Below are 20,174 nucleotides of genomic sequence, written 5' to 3' on the forward strand. Positions count from 1 at the left end.
GAATCATCAGACTAGGTAAGCAAGCAAGAACAATAGCTAAAAATGGCAGATGGAGCAATAATAACTGACATGATCCATGATTTCATGATATTTTTAGTGATATTTGTAAATTGCCTTTCTAAATGTTTTGTTAGCATGTTGCTAATGTACTGTTAAATGTGGTTAAAGTTACCATCGTTTCTTACTGTATTCACGGAGACAAGAGCCGTTGCTATTTTCATTATTAAACACTTGCAGTCTGTATAATTCATAAACACAACTTCATTCTTTATAAATCGCTCCAACAGTGTGTAATGTTAGCTTTAGCCACGGAGCACTATCAAACTCATTCAGAATCAAATGTAAACATCCAAATAAACACTATACTTACGCGATTAGACATGTTGCATAAAGAACACTTTGTAAATATCCATTTTGAGGGTTATATTAGCTGTGTGAACTTTGTTTATGCTGGTTAAGGCATGCGCGAGCTCCGGGGGCGGAGAGCACAAGATTTAAAGGGGCCGCGCAGCCTGAATCGGTGCATATTTAATGATGTCCCAAAATAGGCAATTAAAAAATGAATTAAAAAAATCTATGGGGTATTTTGAGCTGAAACTTCACAGACACATTCAGGGGACACCTTGCACTTATATTACATCTTTTAAAAAGACGTTCTATGGCACCTTTAAGAAGCTTAATTTCATTATTGATTACTTAGCACTGCATCAAATCAAATTAATTATAATACAGTTAAAAATCCTGAAGATGACTTGCATTTATATTTTGCACTTTTTGAAAGATTACAACTTACATTATTGCATATTACAACTTTGTGTTGTCTATTCCAACCCACAAGATTTCTGCCTCAAATAGATCATGCGTCAGTTTGCCAAAAAAAGGAACATCTTGAATCGAGTATTTGAGAAGCAGTCAACACATCCTGAAGCCCCAAGCTTTCTCTCCGCTAATGACGTACCTGTCTGAGTCAAACATTCCCTTGACAAGTATTCTTTACAATACTTGGCTTGCCTTTACCCTTCCTTACATATAATATGGTGCTCAGAAATGTGGTTTGCAGCATGTATAAGTAAGGAAAGTCATCATTTGGTACCTCTAAGGTGCACAAGGCGACACACAGCCTCTTTAGACACTCACATTTCTTCTTCAGACACATACATAGATGCGGGGTCTGGAATAAGGTTATTCCTGGCTGTTTCTTGCACTAGATTGAAGGCTCCAGGCAGCTCCTGCTGAACACTGCTGTGTACAAGCGTGCCCTTTTCATGGCCAATAATATTCATATTCTCCAACCTTTACCACACATACAAACACATGCATGTCATGTTGTGCATCACGGTGGAAACATTACATTCACTCCTGTTGTTGTTAAATTAAGCTAATTATTAGTGCTACGCCATCACGTTACCCCTTCTAGGCACCCTTTGGCATTTTTACATGTAAAATAACTCATACAAAATACAGTATTACAGTGATTGTAATTCACGCATTTCTAGCTCTGACAGACAGCATTTTTTGTAATAATGTGTGCCCCATTTATGTCAAATTCATTTAAATAAATATTCCATTCTGAATAATTAATATGATTAACTTGTCTTACAGTTGAATTTCATGTATACGATTTTGTTTATATAATACTGGTAACGTGGAGCTTTTTGTCACACACAATTTGATTTTGATCACTTTTAGTGACATTTTTGCTCCAAACCCACATTAGTTTATTTTTTTATTTTTTGCATTGTATATTCAAAAAAAAGAAAAGAAAAAAGAAAACATGGTCGTGCTGTTGTACTTTTTTGATAGCCAATTTATCTTTTCCTTTGGTTACCATGAGGTTGACCACAATGTAGACTTTTCAGGTTTTAACATCATCATGGAGACAATTTATCCCTACAAAAAGGACAACAAACACAACACACTCTGGCATAAGTAAGCTTTACACCAGCTTTTTCACACAGTTGTCAGGTTTAACCTACATTAGAGTCACTGTGAGATAAGACAAGCTTAAAATAGAGCAAAATGATTTGAGATGGAATCAGCCCCAAGCGAAAACTGCACCATAAGAAGTATGAGAGAAAAGATTGATGTTAAAGGGGCACTTCACCATTGACAAAATGGGCTTTCATTTAAACTTGTCTGCCTATACAGTAGAAAGGTGGGGAAAAAATTGCTAATCAATGCTACCTGACTACAGAAAATGGAGAAAAAAAAAGTTTTTCTCTTTTGCCAAATAGGTAGCAAAACTTCAACACCCATAATGCACTGGGCATGTTGCCATCCAAGACCACTCCCACCAGTCTGCTATGCATACCAGTCAAATACCGCCTTGCTTTAGTAGGAAATACTTCTTAGCAAACTTTTAGTCATAATGGTGTCGACTTGTATTGTTCCTGGGTGCAAAAGTTCACGTTAACGTAAACATTTAGCTGGTGTGAGTTACATTTGGTTTCCAGTGAAGGATCCAGCGTGTTGTAGGTAGATGCTAAAGGCTGCAATGATACAGAGAGAACTCCATGATTGAAAATCTGAAAAACCTCCTTGTGTGTCTAGTCAACATTTCAAACTGGATGACTACACAGTGTTTTAGGTTTTCACGAAAGCCCTGTAGCTGTCAGAAGCAGACTTTTACTGACAAATAATTGTGAATTTCTTGGTCCAGGTAACAGAAAACGAGTAAACGTTGTTCATTTGCATACACTATTGACATTGTAACAATACAAAGCAGGTTGAAAATCAGTGAAGTTACACTGTAAGGGGCCGTTCACATAGAAGGCATTTTTCCATTCCAATGCACACCTTTCCATTGTTTTTCTATGTAAAATGCGCTAGATGGAAATTTATGACCACTGGGGACGCACATAAACACTGCGCTTTTAAGATGCCGTGTCAAGTTAAAAGAATTTAAACTTTTACATGCAGCACCTTACATTAATGTCAGTTCCATAACAGTGGACCAATCAGATGATCTCGGAGGTGGGGCAAGCGTTGTGAGCTTTTGTTTACAGAAGCAAGTTAGAATGGCAATTGTTTTATTTGAAGGCTACATGGCAGAGGAGGCGATCATAGTGGCTGTGTCCGGATAGCCAATGCGATTACTTTCTTTATTTTTCATGTCAAACACAGTAGCTGTTCTGCTGTTTGGATATTTCTGTTTGTTCTGCCTTTCAGGCATTTAAGTTTAATTTTATGCTTTTAATTTGGTATACTTTCAGTTTCATGGAGACTTTTATTTTGACGGTTGTTTACTGAGCTAATAGCGGAAGAAAGAAGAAAAAAAAAAAAAAAAAAAAACGCGCTAGAAAAATGCAGACAGTCATTTCTTCAGAGAAAATTCTTCCTGCACGTTGATTCCCCAGCAGAAGCATCGCTTGTATGTATATAATCTTTGTTCTGACTAAGTTAACTTTTAAGCATTTGATTTTGTGCTGTAAAAGTAATGTTTATGAAAGCTAAATGGCTTAGCTAATTACAGTATTTTGCTGTTTATTTTCTAGTTCTCACTCTCTCGTTTGGTCATTCATCTCATATGTATGGATTCAGTACGATGTGAAGAAAATAAATCTGCATACAAGAATTCAGGATTTCTTCATGTTTATGAATAGAGAGTTTAGCTCACTGTTTAGTTGGAGTTGTTACACCTCAGCGAGAACAGTACAGTGAGAAAAGCGTAATCCAGCTGAAGTTTCAACATCGTGAGAAGCAAGAAAGATTAAAATGGAATCAGAAAGGAATGACGATGCATCCGCGCGCACAAGGAGATCAAAGAGCTCTCATTCGTCAGCGTCGAGCGCGGCAGTAAGGGCGCGCGCTAAAGCAGAGGCGGCAAAAGCACGAGCAGCGTTTGCCGAGAAAGAAGCGGAGCTGAAGGTACAAAGGGCAGAGAGGGAAGCAGAGCTACAATTAGGAAAAGCAAAGCTGGAAGCCGAATTAGGCGCACTTGAACTTCAAAGAGAGGCAGCTGCGGCTATTGCCCAAGCTGAAGCGTTAGAAGCAGCCGAGCTAGATATAGAAGGTTCAAGCAAGACCGATATATCTTCTCAAGCAAATTTACAAAATGAAATTGTAACGCGCACTAATGAATATGTTGAAGCACAAGCTGAACATAACGTACCACAAACTCAACCATCTGCACATGCGACATTACCTGAGGTAACATTGTCAGAAGGGAGCTATGTCACATGGAATCCTCCAGTAGAAAGCAAATTGCAGTTAGTGGATGGGCAAGAAAAGGTAGAAACCCTTAACAGACCATCTGCGTATAATACAGCGCCTGCAAAGCCATTTTTCAGCAACCGTGCTAAATTCAAGGATGAAACCCAAAGCAGTACACCACTTATTGGAGGTCATGCGGGTCTGGTAAGATATGATGGATGTCATGCATCACCCTTTAGAGGCGGCGGACTTCACACAACACCTGCTAGAGACAGCGGACACCCCGCAAAACCCAAGACACCACAACATCCTCACAAATCACCACTTAAAGCAACAGCATCATCATACGTGCCTGTGTATGCAGCACCCATCTCAAGTGTAATACCTGAAACAGAACACCTGGCACGATACCTGGCTCGTCGTGATTTAGTGAGTACAAGTCTCTACCGATTCGATGATAAACCTGAAAATTATTTAGCATGGCAGTCATCCTTTAGCAATGCTACTGAAGGCTTAGGACTCACCTCCACTGAAATGTTAGATTTGCTGATTAAATGGCTCGGACCAGAGTCTGTGAAACATATCAAAAGGATTCGCTCTGTGCATGTCGGGAACTCCAGATGTAGCACTTAAAAAGGCCTGGGATCGCCTCCAGGAGTGCTACGCTGCACCTGAAATAATGGAGAAGTCTCTTTTTTAAGAGATTGGATGAATTCCCAAGAATATCAGCTAAAGATTACGGGAAGCTGAGAGACTTAGGCGATCTTCTTATGGAAATCCAGGGAGCCAGAGAAGAAGGTTACCTCACAGGATTGGCCTACTTGGATACCGCCAGAGGCATTGGGCCCATTGTGGAGAAACTCCCTCATGGGCTACAGGAGAAATGGCTCTCAGTTGGCTCAAAATTTAAGGAAGACAATAATGGCTACTTCCCTCCATTCGATTACTTTGCCAATTTCATCTGCGACGAAGCACGGCGGCGGAATGATCCCAGTTTCATCCTTTTATATGCCAGCAATAACGGACCGAAATCTGACAGGGTAGTCTCAAATAATTATAGAGGAAGAATATCCGTTCACAAGACAAACATCTCTTCAAGTAAAGACCCACCTGCGAACTCACCTGAGAGAAGGCTCGGTGGGCCAGAGAAAACTGTCCCATTCACAACAAACCACATTCGCTAAGGAAATGCAGAGTATTTAGAGGGAAGTCTCTTGAAGAAAGGAAGAGCATTCTGAAGGAGAATGGAATTTGTTTTAAGTGCTGTATTTCAGCTAGTCATCTAGCAAGAGACTGTAAAGCAGAAGTAAAGTGTCTGGAATGCAACAGCGAGCGACATCATGCTGCTATGCATCCAGGTCCATCACTTCAAGTCTACAGGAGGCCTACACCCCCACCAGACAATGGCGGGGAGGAAGAGGAACATGCTAGCGACAGCACAGCCATCTCCTCGCACTGCACCCAAGTATGTGGCCAAGGTCATACTGCAAGATCCTGCTCGAAGATCTGTCTGGTACGAATATACCCTCAAGGTCAACGTGAAAAGGCAACCAACATGTACGTTATTTTGGATGATCAAAGTAACCGTTCGCTGGTGCGTTCAGAGTTTTTTGAGCTTTTCAACATCAAGGGCCAACCATTCCCCTATGCACTGAAGACCTGTGCCGGATTGGTTGAGACATCCGGTAGGAAGGCAGAGGGTTTCCAGGTAGAATCGCTTGATGGGCAGACTAGTCTATTGCTACCGCCGCTAATTGAGTGTAATGACATTCTCATTGATCGCTCTGAAATACCGACGCCTGATGCAGCCCATCATCATCCACACCTACGAGGTGTAGCGGCACACATACCAGAACTCGACCCCAAGGCGGAAATCCTTCTCTTGCTAGGCAGAGACATTGTGAGAGTCCATAAAGTCCGACAGCAGGTGAGCGGACCTCACAACGCCCCCTTTGCACAAAGATTGGATTTGGGATGGGTCTTGGTAGGAGACGTGTGCCTAGGAAATGCACACAAACCAGATGTGAGTGCATTCAAGACAAGTGTGCTAGAGAATGGCCGACCCTCTATTCTCAGACCATGTAAAGGCTTCATGAAGACGACTGAAGATGTGTTCCATGGCAAAAGGCAGAAGAACAAACCACACAAGGCATCATTGGAAGCCCTTGGACTACATGTTTTCAGCGAGACTGAGTCCGACAACAAACCCGCCCAGTCCATGGAGGACACAGTCTTTTTGGAAATCATGGACCAAGAAATGTATAGAGATGCGTCAAACAACTGGGTCGCTCCTCTCCCCTTTAGAGTTCCCCGTCAACGCTTGTCCAACAACCGTGAACAGGTGTTTACTCGCTTCGCCTCCTTGGAGAAAACGCTGGAGGAAAACTGAGATGAGAGACCAGTTCCGAGAATTCATGAAGAAAATAATTGACAACAGACATGCAGAAGTGGCTCCTCCACTGGAGGAGAATGAAGAGTGTTGGTACCTGCCTATTTTCGGAGTCTACCACCCTCAAAAGCCTGGAAATATCCGCGTGGTGTTTGACTCCAGCGCAAAGTATTTCGGCACATCTCTAAATGGCGTTCTTCTGTCAGGCCCAGACCTCAATAACTCACTTATTGGGGTGCTGATCCGCTTCCGTAAGGAACAGGTAGCAGTGATCGCTGACATACAGCAGATGTTCCACTGTTTTCTTGTCCGCAGAGACCACAGGGACTACCTGAGGTTTTTGTGGTACAGAGACAATGACATGTCTAAGGACATTATCGACTACAGGATGAGGGTTCATGTTTTCGGCAACAGTCCGTCACCATCCGTAGCCATCTACGGACTAAGGAGAGCCATCCATGAAGGTGCACATAAATATGGAAAAGACACGGTCCAGTTTGTTGAACGTCATTTTTATGTAGATGACGGGCTCATCAGTGTGCCTACTGAAGCTGAAGCCATCAGTCTGCTACAGAGAACGCAGACCTCTCTCAGTGAATCGAATCTGAGGCTTCACAAGTTTGCCTCAAACAGTGAAGCTGTTCTTCAGGCCTTTGCACCAGAGGACAGAGCTGTTCTGAAAGACCTTGACCTAAGCGGTGAAGTTACACCAGCGCAACGCAGTTTGGGACTGCTATGGGAGACAATGACAGATACTTTCACATTCAAAGTCTCAAAAGACAAGAAACCCTTTACTCGCAGGGGAGTTCTGTCAACTGTGAATAGTGTCTTCGATCCGTTAGGCATGGTCGCACCGGTGACTATTGAAGGCAAAAGTCTCTTGAGGGAATTCAGTGTCAACACAAGTGACTGGGATGCTCCTCTTCCAGAACAAAAGTTGAAGCAATGGGAGGCATGGCGAGAGTCACTTCATGACTTAAGTAAGCTGCATATTCCACGTTCGTACACAGCAACGTCCCTTTCCAATGCTGTACACACAGAGTTATGTGTGTGTTCTCCGACGCGTCCACAAAAGCCATTGGAGTTGTGGCATATCTTAGGACTATTCAAGCTGAGGGACAAGTCGAAGTAGGTTTCATTTTAGGGAAGGCTAAGCTGGCACCACAGTCCGAACCTACCATTCCTCGGTTGGAATTGTGTGCCGCAGTATTAGCCGTGGAAGTCGCCGAACTCATCCAAGATGAACTGGACCTGAAACTTGATGAGATCAAGTTCTATTGTGACAGCAAGGTCGTGCTTGGATACATTTACAATCAAACAAAACGCTTCTACGTCTACGTTCATAATCGAGTCCGACGAATTTGTCAATCAACAAGACCTAACCAATGGTTCTATGTCAACACAGAGGACAACCCTGCTGACCACGCATCCAGGTCAGTTCCTGCGTCCCAACTGACAAAGACTATGTGGTTCACTGGACCAGCCTTTTTACACAAACCAAATCCATCTGACACAGATACAAGCAGGACGTTTGAACTTGTTAACCCAGAAACAGACATGGAGATACGACCTGAAGTGAGTAGTTTTCTTACTCAGACTCAAAACCGAGGCCTTACTGCCACGCGGTTTCAGCGTTTTTCATGTATGCGCTCCTCATCAGGGCTATTGTCCTACTCATCCACATAGCTAGCACTTTCAGACATGACCAGTCCAGTGAGTGTAAAGGGTGGCATCACTGCAACATTCCACGTACTGTGGGTGAGTTGTCTCAGGCGAGACACATCATCATCAGAGCAGCTCAGGAAGAGGTTTATGCAAAAGAGCTCGCAGTTCTTGAGCTTGGACAAGCTGTAACCAAGGACAGTTATCTTCACAAGCTCAGACCTGTTCTTGATGGTGATCTGATGCGTGTTGGTGGCAGATTAAAACACGCTGACTTGAGCACTCAGGTAAAAAACCCCATCATTTTGCCCAAGACCAGCCACCTTTCACTCCTGTTGGTGCGACAGTATCATGAAGAGGTGAAGCATCAAGGCCGCCACTTCACAGAAGGGGCCCTGAGAGCAGCGGGCTTCTGGATCGTAGGTGGAAAACGACTTATTGCCTCTGTTTTGCACAAATGTGTAGTGTGTCGGAAGTTACGTCGAAGAACAGAGGAACAACTTATGGCAGACCTGCCTCCAGAACGCTTGTACACATGTCCACCCTTCACCTATGTAGGAGTGGATGTGTTCGGACCATGGCAGATCGTCTCCAGGCGTACAAGAGGTGGACAGGCCCAAAGTAAAAGATGGGCGATGCTCTTCTGCTGTATGAGCTCCCGAGCCGTGCACATCGAGATCATCGAATCCTTAGACACGTCAAGTTGCATCAATGCATTGAGACGGTTCTTCGCTGTACGAGGACCTGCAAAGCAGATAAGATCGGACTGCGGAACAAACTTTGTGGCCGCTGCAAAGGAACTGGGATTAAGCCAACAACAACCTGACTTCAAAGTGCAGAACTTCTTGAGTCAACAAGGGTGCTCATGGGTGTTCAATCCTCCTCATGCGTCCCATATGGGCGGATCATGGGAACGTATGATAGGCCTATCAAGACGGATCCTCGATGCAATCCTGCTTCAAGAGAACATCCAACTTACCCACGATGTCCTGTGCACATTCATGATGGAAGTGACTGCGATAATCAATGGCAGGCCTCTTGTTCCAGTCTCCACTGACCCAGAGTCACCGTTCATATTGTCTCCTGCAATGATACTTACCCAGAAGGTTGGGGTTGCCCCACCGCACGGAGACTTCACAGACAAGGATCTTCTCAGCAGACAATGGAAACAAGTTCAAGCTTTCGCTGACAGATTCTGGCGTCGCTGGCGTCAGGAGTTCCTCCCTTCCCTGCAAATCCGCAAGAAATGGAGAAATTCTCAAAGGGATCTAAAAGAAGGGGACATCGTGCTCCTGAAGGATAGTCAAGCTGCTCGTAATGCGTGGCCTATGGCGAGGATCACAGCTGTCTTCCCTGGCAGAGACGGTAAAGTAAGGAAGGTGGAGCTCAGGACATCAGATCAAGGTTCTGCGAAGGTGTTCTTGAGACCATTGTCAGAAGTAGTTCTTCTTCTGCCCAATGACTGAATGTTCAGAGACATTTGGTAGTTAATAGTGACCTTTAAGGTCAGACGGGGAGTGTTCTGCCTTTCAGGCATTTAAGTTTAATTTTATGCTTTTAATTTGGTATACTTTCAGTTTCATGGAGACTTTTATTTTGACGGTTGTTTTACTGAGCTAATAGCGGAATAAATAAGAAAAAAAAAAAAAAAAAAAAACGCGCTAGAAAAATGCAGACAGTCATTTCTTCAGAGAAAATTCTTCCTGCACGTTGATTCCCCAGCAGAAGCATCGCTTGTATGTATATAATCTTTGTTCTGACTAAGTTAACTTTTAAGCATTTGATTTTGTGCTGTAAAAGTAATGTTTATGAAAGCTAAATGGCTTAGCTAATTACAGTATTTTGCTGTTTATTTTCTAGTTCTCACTCTCTCGTTTGGTCATTCATCTCATATGTATGGATTCAGTACGATGTGAAGAAAATAAATCTGCATACAAGAATTCAGGATTTCTTCATGTTTATGAATAGAGAGAGTTTAGCTCACTGTTTAGTTGGAGTTGTTACACCTCAGCGAGAACAGTACACTGTTATTTCCGGTTTTGCATCACATTTCAAAAGCGCGTCTCGAGACCTAAGGTCATGTATTCACCAAAGCGTTTTTTTCCGAGGTTAGCATATTTTTCCAATTGTTTTTTGGTGGAGCGCCGTGTTTTTAAAACGGCAGTAGCATAACGAGGCGCCGAGCGCATATTTCAGGATGAAGTGCTGAACACTCTGCATTTTTAGCAGTTGCTGAGAGTTGAAGAATGTTCAACTTTGGGTAAAACGCAACACTCATCACTGTCACTTTGTACCTAGCCGTCCAATCACAGTGGAGGAGGGGCGGGACAAATACCACACTGACCAAGTGCCATATTCTGCTTGTACAGTGTCAACAGATGACAACAAAAAGCATAATAGTGAAACAAAATATCTTAAAACAAGAGCCAGAGCAAAAACTTTACATTTTATCGACATTTTTAAATAGAAACAGTACAGAAACAAACAAATTATCTGTGAAATGAGATACTGGTATCACTTCCGAGGTTATTCCCTATCATAGCAAGCAAAGCGTCTCAACTGAAAAGAAAAGAAAAACGCTGCACTGCCGAAGTGCTTTCAAGCGCTCACAGCTAGGTGTTTTCAGCAGAGCGCCTAGCTTTTCAGCTTTCTAAAAATGCTTTGGTGGACAAACGGCCTAAGCGTAAACCTGTTTCGGAGGAGAAGCTGGTGATTTCTCAGGGGTAATCAGATGTGTGTTTGTGTGTTTGTGTCTGGCTGTGTCTCCGGACCCCAGCGGTGATGAAGGCTGAAGTGTATGTTTAATCACTTAGCTAACCGCTTATTTTCCCCAGATGCGCTGACTTCCCAGTGCTCTTTATCTTAGCATGTGTGGGTTTGATGCTTTGGAAAGCCTCTGTCCATTTGTGTGTGTATGCATATGTAATATTGATGGGAATATCTGATTTTGTGTGCCACACTGAGTATGTGTTTTGTATGTATTTCGATTAGTAGGATTCTGTGTAATGTGTGTGTGAGAGGAGAGAGAGATTCATATGGAGTTTGATGTCTAGTTTGCTCTCAATGCATTTTCTAACATTTCAAATGTCTATTAGTTACAGGTACAGCCATTTCTGTTGAATGTGTTATTGCACTTGTACCGTTCAGTTGCTTTGGATAAAAGCACCAGTTAAATGAATAAATGCAAATGTCATGCTTTAATGTAGAGACAGCATGAAATACCATCCACAGATGCAGCATTCATAATCTTATATATTTTGATTTGATCATGAAAATTGGGCAACAGTATTACAATATTATTATATAATAGAAAATCCATTTTGGAGGTAAACAAGGTTGTTTTTAACAGCTTTTTTTGTTTTCTGAATTCTCACTTATTTTCAGAATTGGTGATATAGACTTGCAATTACAAGATATAAACTCACAATGTCTTTTTTCCTCAGAATTGGACTTTTTAACTCACCATTTCAGAGTTTATATCTCACAATTCTGAGAAAAGAGTCAGAATTTCAGGATATAAACTCGCAACTGCAAGAACAAATGTCAAATTTGTGAGTTTATATCACAACTCCAAGTTTATATCTCACTATTCTGACATTATAACTCGCCATTGTCAGAATTGCGAGATAAAAAGTCAAAATGATCTTTAACATAATTTTTTTATTCTGTGGCGGAATTGTATTAATTACAGTTTTGATTGCTCGCATCTGAATTTTGATAATTTGTGAAGCAGTGAAAGACTCACATTTATCTGACTGTTTGTGACTAATACAGCTGACAAGTTTTTTTTCTAGCTATTTAATTTTCTACATTTATGTAGTGGTTTTCACGTGTTCATGTGTAAACGTAGATACTGGTGGTGCTCTTTGTGTGTATATTTGCGTCTCTTGCATCAGCACTGAGTTTTCCTCAGGTGATCTCGTGCTCAGGCATAAATAAGCGATCTTGCTCATGGGCATCGAGTCAAGTCAGATTTCAGAATCACACTTACTAACATGGAGAGGCACTCGCAGGGACACACACACATAATATAGGCAGTTACACCCATAATATAAAAGGATCATTCATTTTTGGTAGTGCCTGCAACTGCAAACAGGCTTTATTTGTAAATGGTGGTAGTAAATAACTTGACTAGTAATCTAGAAAAAAGGATTCTGGATTATTGTAAGGATGTTGGAACGAAATCATTTTCCATGTGTTAAATGTATCATAACATCTACAAATTACTAATTAGCAACTTTTGCATTACAAAGACATTGCACTAGTAGTTTACTAAATGTGTTCGATCTGTTGCTGTTCTGACTTCTGTGCTGATGTTTGGATGCAATACAACCTAACTGGGTCTTTACTAGAGATTTGTTGCAAGATGTTTGCTGCATGAATGAAACTTCTGGTCACATATTCGGTGGGAAGAATTTCTTAATGTTTGGTTAAAGGATTAGTACACTTTAAAATAAAATTTGACTGATAATTTACTCACCCCCATGTCATCCAAGATGTTCATGTCTTTGTTCGGTCGAAAAGAAATTAAGGTTTTTGATGAAAACATTCCAGGATTATTCTCCGTATAGTGGACTTCAGTGGTCTCCAGATCGGAGAAAATGACAGTTTCAATGCAGCTTCAATGGGCTTTAAATTATACCAGACGAGGAATAAGGGTCTTATCTAGAGAAATGATCGTCATTTTCTAAAAAAATACAACTGTATAAGCTTTATAAACAGAAATGATCGCCTTGCAAGTGCTTCTGCTTTCCATATTCTTCAATAAGCTTACGCTGTATGTCCTACGCCTTCCCTATTCAACTCACGCAACGAACATGGCGCCAGTTCCATTTTTTCTGTAAGTAGAATAGGGAAGGCGTAGGACATATGGCGTAAGCTTTTTGAAGAATACGGAAAGCGGAATGGTGGAAGCATTTGCAAGGTGATCATTTGTGTTTATAAAGCATATACAGTTGTTTTTTAAGAAAATGACCAATCGTTTCGCTAGATAAGACCCTTATTCCTCGTCTGGTATCGTTTAAAGCCCTTTGAAGCTGCACTGAAACTGTAATTTTGACCCTCAACCGTTTGGAGTCCATTAAAGTCCACTATATGGAGAAAAATCCTGGAATGTTTTCATTGAAAACCTTAATTTCTTTTCGACTGAAGAAAGAAAGACATGAGCATCTTGGATAACTTGGGGGTGGGTAAATTATCAGGAAAATTTTCATTCAGAAGTGAACTAATCCTTTAACTGGTTTCATATACAAAGTAAACCCTATGAGTTCAGTATTTAGCACTTTTTCTTTCAAGTTGACAGAACTGATATATTTTAAGTAAACTAAACTGTTTAATTGTTTTGAGTTTTATGAACTTATTTCTTTTAATTTAGACGATCTTAAGTTTAAACTGGGCTGGGATTTCTATTTCCCAGCATGCTTTGCCCTTGGCACTCGAAAGGGAGAGTAAATGCTAAAATTAAGTGTTATATAATGTTATTTTTTTGTGTGTGTGTGCAAGATTAATGTTAAGTGGGAGATTTAGTAGTGATTAATGTTTTGTTATGCTAATTTAGAAGAGTTTCTGTTAATGTGGGTTTTTGGAGAGTTACCATCATGGTGACAAGTGGAGCATGCTGCTTGGTTTGAGAGCAAGTATGTTAAATGCTTTATATTGGTGCACTCATTCATCAATGATATGTCATGCTATTGTTAACATGTTAGCAAATTAGCTTTTTCTGAATTAGCTTGTCATAGCTAGCTAAGTTTATACTAATAAAAAAATGTTTACATTGAGGTTACATGATAATTTTGAGGTAATTGTATGAATTAATGTACTCAAATATTTCAAGTTAAGAACAATTAAAATATATGAGTACAAAATTAAAATCTGACAGTTCTGCCGTCTTAAACTTTTAATTTCTTAACTTAAAAATTTTGAGGCAATTTTTTTTGAGTTTTGACAACTTATTCGTAGGGCTGTACGATTTATTACGATTAAACCGCACACGATTTGGCAAAGGCTGCGATTATTTTATGCGCAGCTTGACAGAGCTGTACGGCTCTGAGATTAGTAGTAAATGCTTCTCCATCTGAAAGCCAGAGGGTGCTCTTGCACAGAAAATCCAAATATGCCCTGCCGTAGAAGAAGATAACACGCATCATAACAGGAGATTGAAATGTTTTGATTGATTAAACATGACTAATAAACACACAACTGCCTTATTCTGTGTAAAGCCGAGTTCAGACTGCACGATTTTCAAAGTAGTCGGGTCACTGTTCTTTTCACACTGCATGACTATCTTGGCCAGCATTCAGTCGCTGCTGTGTTCAAACTGCACGATGGCTCGGCGATAGAAGGTTTCAAACTGCATGACTTTACAATAGGAAGAATCGGCGACAACTCTGTCTGGCACGCAAACTACGTTTCACAACCAAACACACGCGAGACGTGACAAAGAAACAACGCGATATCACGCGTTCAAGACCGGAGTTCTCACGTGAGACTGGTCCTGCGTTTCAATCAGCTCCCTAGTTCCCTAGGTCGTGAATCAGTATATAATGAAAGTGAATGTGGCTGATACCCTGATCAGTGCCCTGAGTACTGAACTAGGGAGCTGATTGAGACACACGGTGGGATTATTATTAAAAATAGTAGTCCGCAAGAAGCTTGAAATATGAATTGCCTGTGCGCTGATTTGCAGCGAAAACAACATTATAAAAGAAGAATATGGAGAAGGAAATGTTTGGGGAGACTGTGGATTGTGTGTTCTGCAACGACAGATGGAACTAAATACATAACTTTTTAATGTGCTGCTGTTGCGGATGGTCAAGCAAATGTTTGTGCTTTGTTTCTGCTTGATAGAATTGTAATGTTTATCTGAAAAGAAGCCATGCCTGCTGATATTGTGGTCTATAACTCCTCCCCGAACTCCCCGCTGCTCTGTAACTTGCTCTCTCATTGGCTGTCTGTCATCGCCGATGTAGTTTTCAGTCAGAACACTTTTCACACTGCAGGATTTTGAATCGCCGACAGGTCCAGATATTTAGCATGCCAATATCTCACGGGCGTCGGGGACTCGTCGGCGATTCTCTCATATCGCGTCTTTGCTCATTCACACTGCGTGATTGTCACTCGCGTAAACGAGCACCGATTTGCCTGTGATTTCGGGCATTTGTCGGCGATTTCTCAAAACCTGTCGGCGAGCCAAAATCGGGGCTAAAATCGTGCAGTCTGAACTCGGCTTAAGAAGCCACATCATCTCACAGAAGGATGCTCAACTGTCGTTATGAAGTGAGTTTGGAGTAAAAACATGTTATTAAATGTTGTCTTTAAAAATAATGCTTAATTAATGCTTTATTCTGCACAACCATATTCTACATCCCTTTACTGCTTAACAACTACCTTACTATAAGCAGTAATTAGGAGTTTATTGAGGCAAAAGTCATAGTTAATAGTTAGTTAATAGTGAGAATTGGACCCTAATATAAAGTGTTATCTAACCATTATTGTTTTTACTGTATTTTTTGATCAAATAAGTACATCCTTGGTGAGCATAAGAGACTACATGACAAAATCTTTCCAGCATTTCTTGTCCATGCAATGAAAATGAATGACCATGGCTGTCCTTGGTTCCACTTTCATTGTATGGGAAAGAGCTGCTTAGTTCTGTTTAATGAATGAAAGAAATAATGCCCTAGCTCAAATGTCTCTGCTATAGTTCCCGTCCGTTCAATCAGGTACCACAATTTCAGGTGAAATTGCTTTGCTTCAGAGGTCATCGTGTGATAAATGAAATCTGAATGGAATCTGAAATGGAGACTTGAATTGCAGTATGATGGTCTTTTGAGGGGCATCTTTGGTCTCATTAGTATTCAGTCGTTTATTACATCTGCTCGCGTTTTCCTGCTACCGTCCCCACACACTGCCCCTCAGTGGTCAGGAGTGGAACAGCGCTCCGAAGACCACCCGATTCTGAGCAGGAAAGGATGCGGTTGGTTGCTGGGTTACTGAGTGAGAGGACGAGGTTCAGGATTGCATGGCTATAAGAGAGAGGAGGTGGAATACATGCTGCATTCAGTTGGCTGTCTTTATGCATTCAAAGTTTATCACTGCAAGGTCATTTGAAATACCATCATATTTCTATAACGCAGTTGTGATCTTTTCTATTTGTGTTTCCTTGGCTGGCTGTCTTTTTTCCTGAAGAAAAGTACTTCCTGTGCTGGGACACGTTGCTTGTCACTCTTGTTCCACAAGCCCCACACACACTCATTCCCACACACACACACTGTATAGTAGGAGGTAGAGGGGAAACTCTATGAAGTGGTCTGCGCTCCCTCCAGCTTTCCTGGTGTACACTGACTGATCTCTACAGTCAAGAGAGAGAGAAAGAAAGATGGAATTGGAGGATGTAGAGAGATGTCTTAATGCATTTTTCTTGTCACTCAAAAATGCCAAGCTTCAGCCATGTCACAATGATGCTTCTGCTACCTTGGATTCTTGAAATCACTAGTCACATGACATCAAACCCCAGTGAAAATGTAAATGTATACATTAAAACTTGTTCATTAAATGTTTTTTAAATGACTGATATAATGACAGTCGATTTATTGATATTTTGTTGCTAGATAGATTCATGTTCTGGTATATGGCCGTATATTCTGTTACTTTGAACAGAGGACATCGTGATGTTTCCGGGATGATAAACGACATGATGTCACACTGACTCATGTCACGCCAGCTATTCGCCACATGCACAAATGTGCCTGCTCGTGTATGTGTGTGTGTGTGTTTACATGCTTCATTTCAAACCAATGAATATGATAAATGACATGCTGTGTTTACCAATTATAGAATAAATCAAAACAATAAGTTGAACCAAATCGGAAACAAATTAGCCGTTTCTTCAGATCAGCATTTAGAATTTGTTTATGTCACTCTCCTCACATTTTTCTGTGAACCAGTTTATTATTAATAATTCCATAAAGAAGTTTTGGATTTGATTGTTTCATCCCGAAGGTTTCCTCATACACTGATTCAGTTTTATGTTTCCACTATTGTATTGATTTGAACTGTAACATATAGAGTTAATTTGCATTATGGTTGTGGGCAGCTCTCAGATAAATCAATGTAACTGTAGCTTTGAATTTAAAGGGTTGGTTCACCCAAATTTCTGTAATTTATTACTTACCTTCATGTCGTTCCACACCCGCAAGATCTTCAGAACACAAATTAAGATATTTTTAATGAAATCTGAGAGTTTTTTTTTTATTGTCCCCCATAGAAAGCAACATAATTACTATCATTCAAGGTCCAGAAAGTACATAGTTAAAATAGTCCACTTGATTACAGTGGTTTAACCTTAATGTTATGAAGTGACGAGAATACTTATTGTGTGCAATAACAAAACAAAAATGACTTTGTTCAACAATTTCTTCTCTCCCCTGCATTTCTCCTATGCTGTTTACGTCCAGCACTTCCATGTTCTACGTCAGAACGCCAGCTCATTATTGTCCGGCTCCTGCGTCAGCATCACGCATACGTCGTGCTACTCACATGTACAGCATCGGCCAATACTGAGCCGCCGTTGGGACGTAAACAGGAAGTTTGCACTGCGTTCACTACATCAACTGTGTAGGAGACTGACAATGCAGAGAAGAAATTGTTGAATAAAGTCGTTATTTTTGTTTGTTTTTTGCACATTCTCGTTGCTTTATAATATTAAGGTTGAACCACTGTAGGCACGTGGACCATTTTAATGATGTCTTTACTACTTTTCTGGACCTTGAATGTGGTATTATGTTGCTTTCTTGCATTGCATCAGAAATACCTTAATTTGTGTTCCGAAGATCTTGCGGGTTTGGAGGTGAGAAATTACAGAAATTAGATTTTTCAAGGAATAGTTCCCCCTAAAACGTTTAATTTATTCTTTCTCTCTTTTGTGAGACACACAAAAAAAAATAATATATATATTTTTTAATGTACATGCTGCTCTTTTCCATGAAATATAGAGTATAAGTCCATATGACCACTTTTATGGTGCGCTTGTGTCTTCCTTGGAGCTTGACATCTAATTTCATTATATGGAAAAGAGCAGCATGGACATTCTTCAAAACCTCCCCCTTTGTGTTCCACGGAAAAAAGAAAGTCATGCGAGTTTACAATGAGGGTGAGTTCATTCTTGTGTTAAGTGTATGGGACACTTGAGTCAAAAAAATACCTCTTGGTTTTCACAACTCATCCTTTGTATTCATAATGACTGTTTTTGAAAGGATTGAGCTTAAACAATGTATGGCTGAAGATAGATTTGATATTTTATTTTGCTCTTATCAAATATCCAGACAAATATGTATCACAGCACTAACCAAAACAATTAAAACAGACTTCATTAACATAAAAGGGATGTTGAGCTTTTGATGTTGAAGGTGAAATTTGCATGTGTGGAACAGTAGGGCATGTGTTTGTGAAATGTTTTTGTTTTAGTAAACTAACTAATGGTTTGTGTGTGTGTGTGTGTGTGTGTGAGAGAGAGAGAGAGAGTATGTACAGTTAGTCTTTAGAGCATAAATAAGCAGATATGAGTCAGAGATATTTATGGATTGCCCCACAGGCCTCTGTTTTCCTCTCTCTCTTTCTCTCTATACTCATACTCTCTGCTGATGGATGAATAAAAGTAGAGGGGTAATGGATTGGGAATGCTGTATTACTTTGTCCTCAACCGCATATCGCTTAATGAAGCTCTCTAGCTCTCATTTGTTTATTTGTTATGTAAATTTGTGTTGTTTATTTGCATGATATGACAAGTTAAAGACTGCTTTGTTAGCAAAGCCTATCATTTAAAGCGGCCATATTTTAAATAGGATTTTTAAACAGGATTTCCTTGCTCTTTCTGTGAATCTCACGAAAAGATTTCCAGGCCATATTTTGCAAAAATATTTTGCATAATGAAAATAAAGTGTGTTTAAGCACCATTGTGACCTTTTTTACAAAAAAAAATAGCCAAATGCATATCCCCCCAAATGTTTATTAGAGTGATGCATTTAAAACGTCTTACATAAATGTTATGTAGGTCATGGCGTGTTTAATGATGTCTTTCCATGGTTGAAACACTGATTGAGCGATTATATGAGACATGAGATGTTGATTCATGTTTATTTTGTGCTATAACTAGTAGTAAAGAGAAAGAAATGATCACGTTCGCGCTCCGTGCTACTGTTTGAGCTTAGACGCCTATACAGCAAAGAGCATTAAAATTGATTTTATTGTTTTAATTTCCTGATGAAATGGACAGAATTTGAAAGATGATACTTTGTTTTTTATCGAAAGTAACAAAATGACACATTTTTTTTAGATTCAGAGAAAATTGAGATGTCAAAAATATTTGATATTAAATGCAATAAAACTAATATCAAATAATAAAAAAAAGAAATATGTCAACTGACAAAGTCATTTTTCTAAGTTCCGGTATTATTGTTGTCGCTATTTTTATTTTATTTTATTTTATTTTATTTTATTTTATTTTATTTTATTTTATTTTATTTTATTTTATTTTATTTTATTTTATTTTATTTTATTTTATTTTATTTTATTTTTAAATCAGAATAAATTAAAGGCAGTACAACAGATAGTACCATGATGTATAATGAATTAAACTATTTTCATTGTTTATCCTTATTTGATTCTTTTTTTAAGTGGATAAATGTGTGCTATACAATGCATATATACTGTATGTATACTTCAAAGTTGATGCATTAGATTTTTGGCAAGTGCATTTGTTTGTTTCTATCATGTGTTTTTCTGTGTCATCTGTTTCAGATTGCCTCTTTGACATCCTGTAAATAGCTCATATTCAGTGCGGTGACTTCTCTCCGCTGCTGTCACTCATACAACTCACTCTGCCTCTGTCTGTAGTAGCAGGATCAGTGAGCCCGGGTTACTCTTTTCCCGCAGTAACAAAAGGCTCTTTTTCTGTTGCACAGGGCTAAGTGCT

The 20,174-nt window shown here is 40.0% G+C and overlaps 1 protein-coding gene across 5 annotated transcripts in view; it reads left to right on the top strand.

Annotated features, from left to right (window-relative positions):
* The first annotated feature begins 10,233 nt into the window (after positions 1-10,233).
* Positions 10,234-20,174, top strand: part of cacna1da (calcium channel, voltage-dependent, L type, alpha 1D subunit, a) — an 83,783-nt gene continuing 73,842 nt past the window's right edge. For 4 of the 5 annotated variants that reach the window (XM_067387856.1, XM_067387861.1, XM_067387858.1 and 1 more), the window contains exon 1: positions 10,762-10,926. The gene's annotated coding sequence lies outside the window, so the exon portion shown is untranslated. Of the gene's footprint in view, positions 10,280-10,761; positions 10,927-20,174 lie in introns of those variants that run through there. The other variant, XM_067387857.1, reaches the window with a different exon arrangement.

The sequence above is a fragment of the Chanodichthys erythropterus genome, chromosome 6, assembly GCF_024489055.1.
Source record: "Chanodichthys erythropterus isolate Z2021 chromosome 6, ASM2448905v1, whole genome shotgun sequence".
NCBI lineage: Eukaryota > Metazoa > Chordata > Actinopteri > Cypriniformes > Xenocyprididae > Chanodichthys > Chanodichthys erythropterus.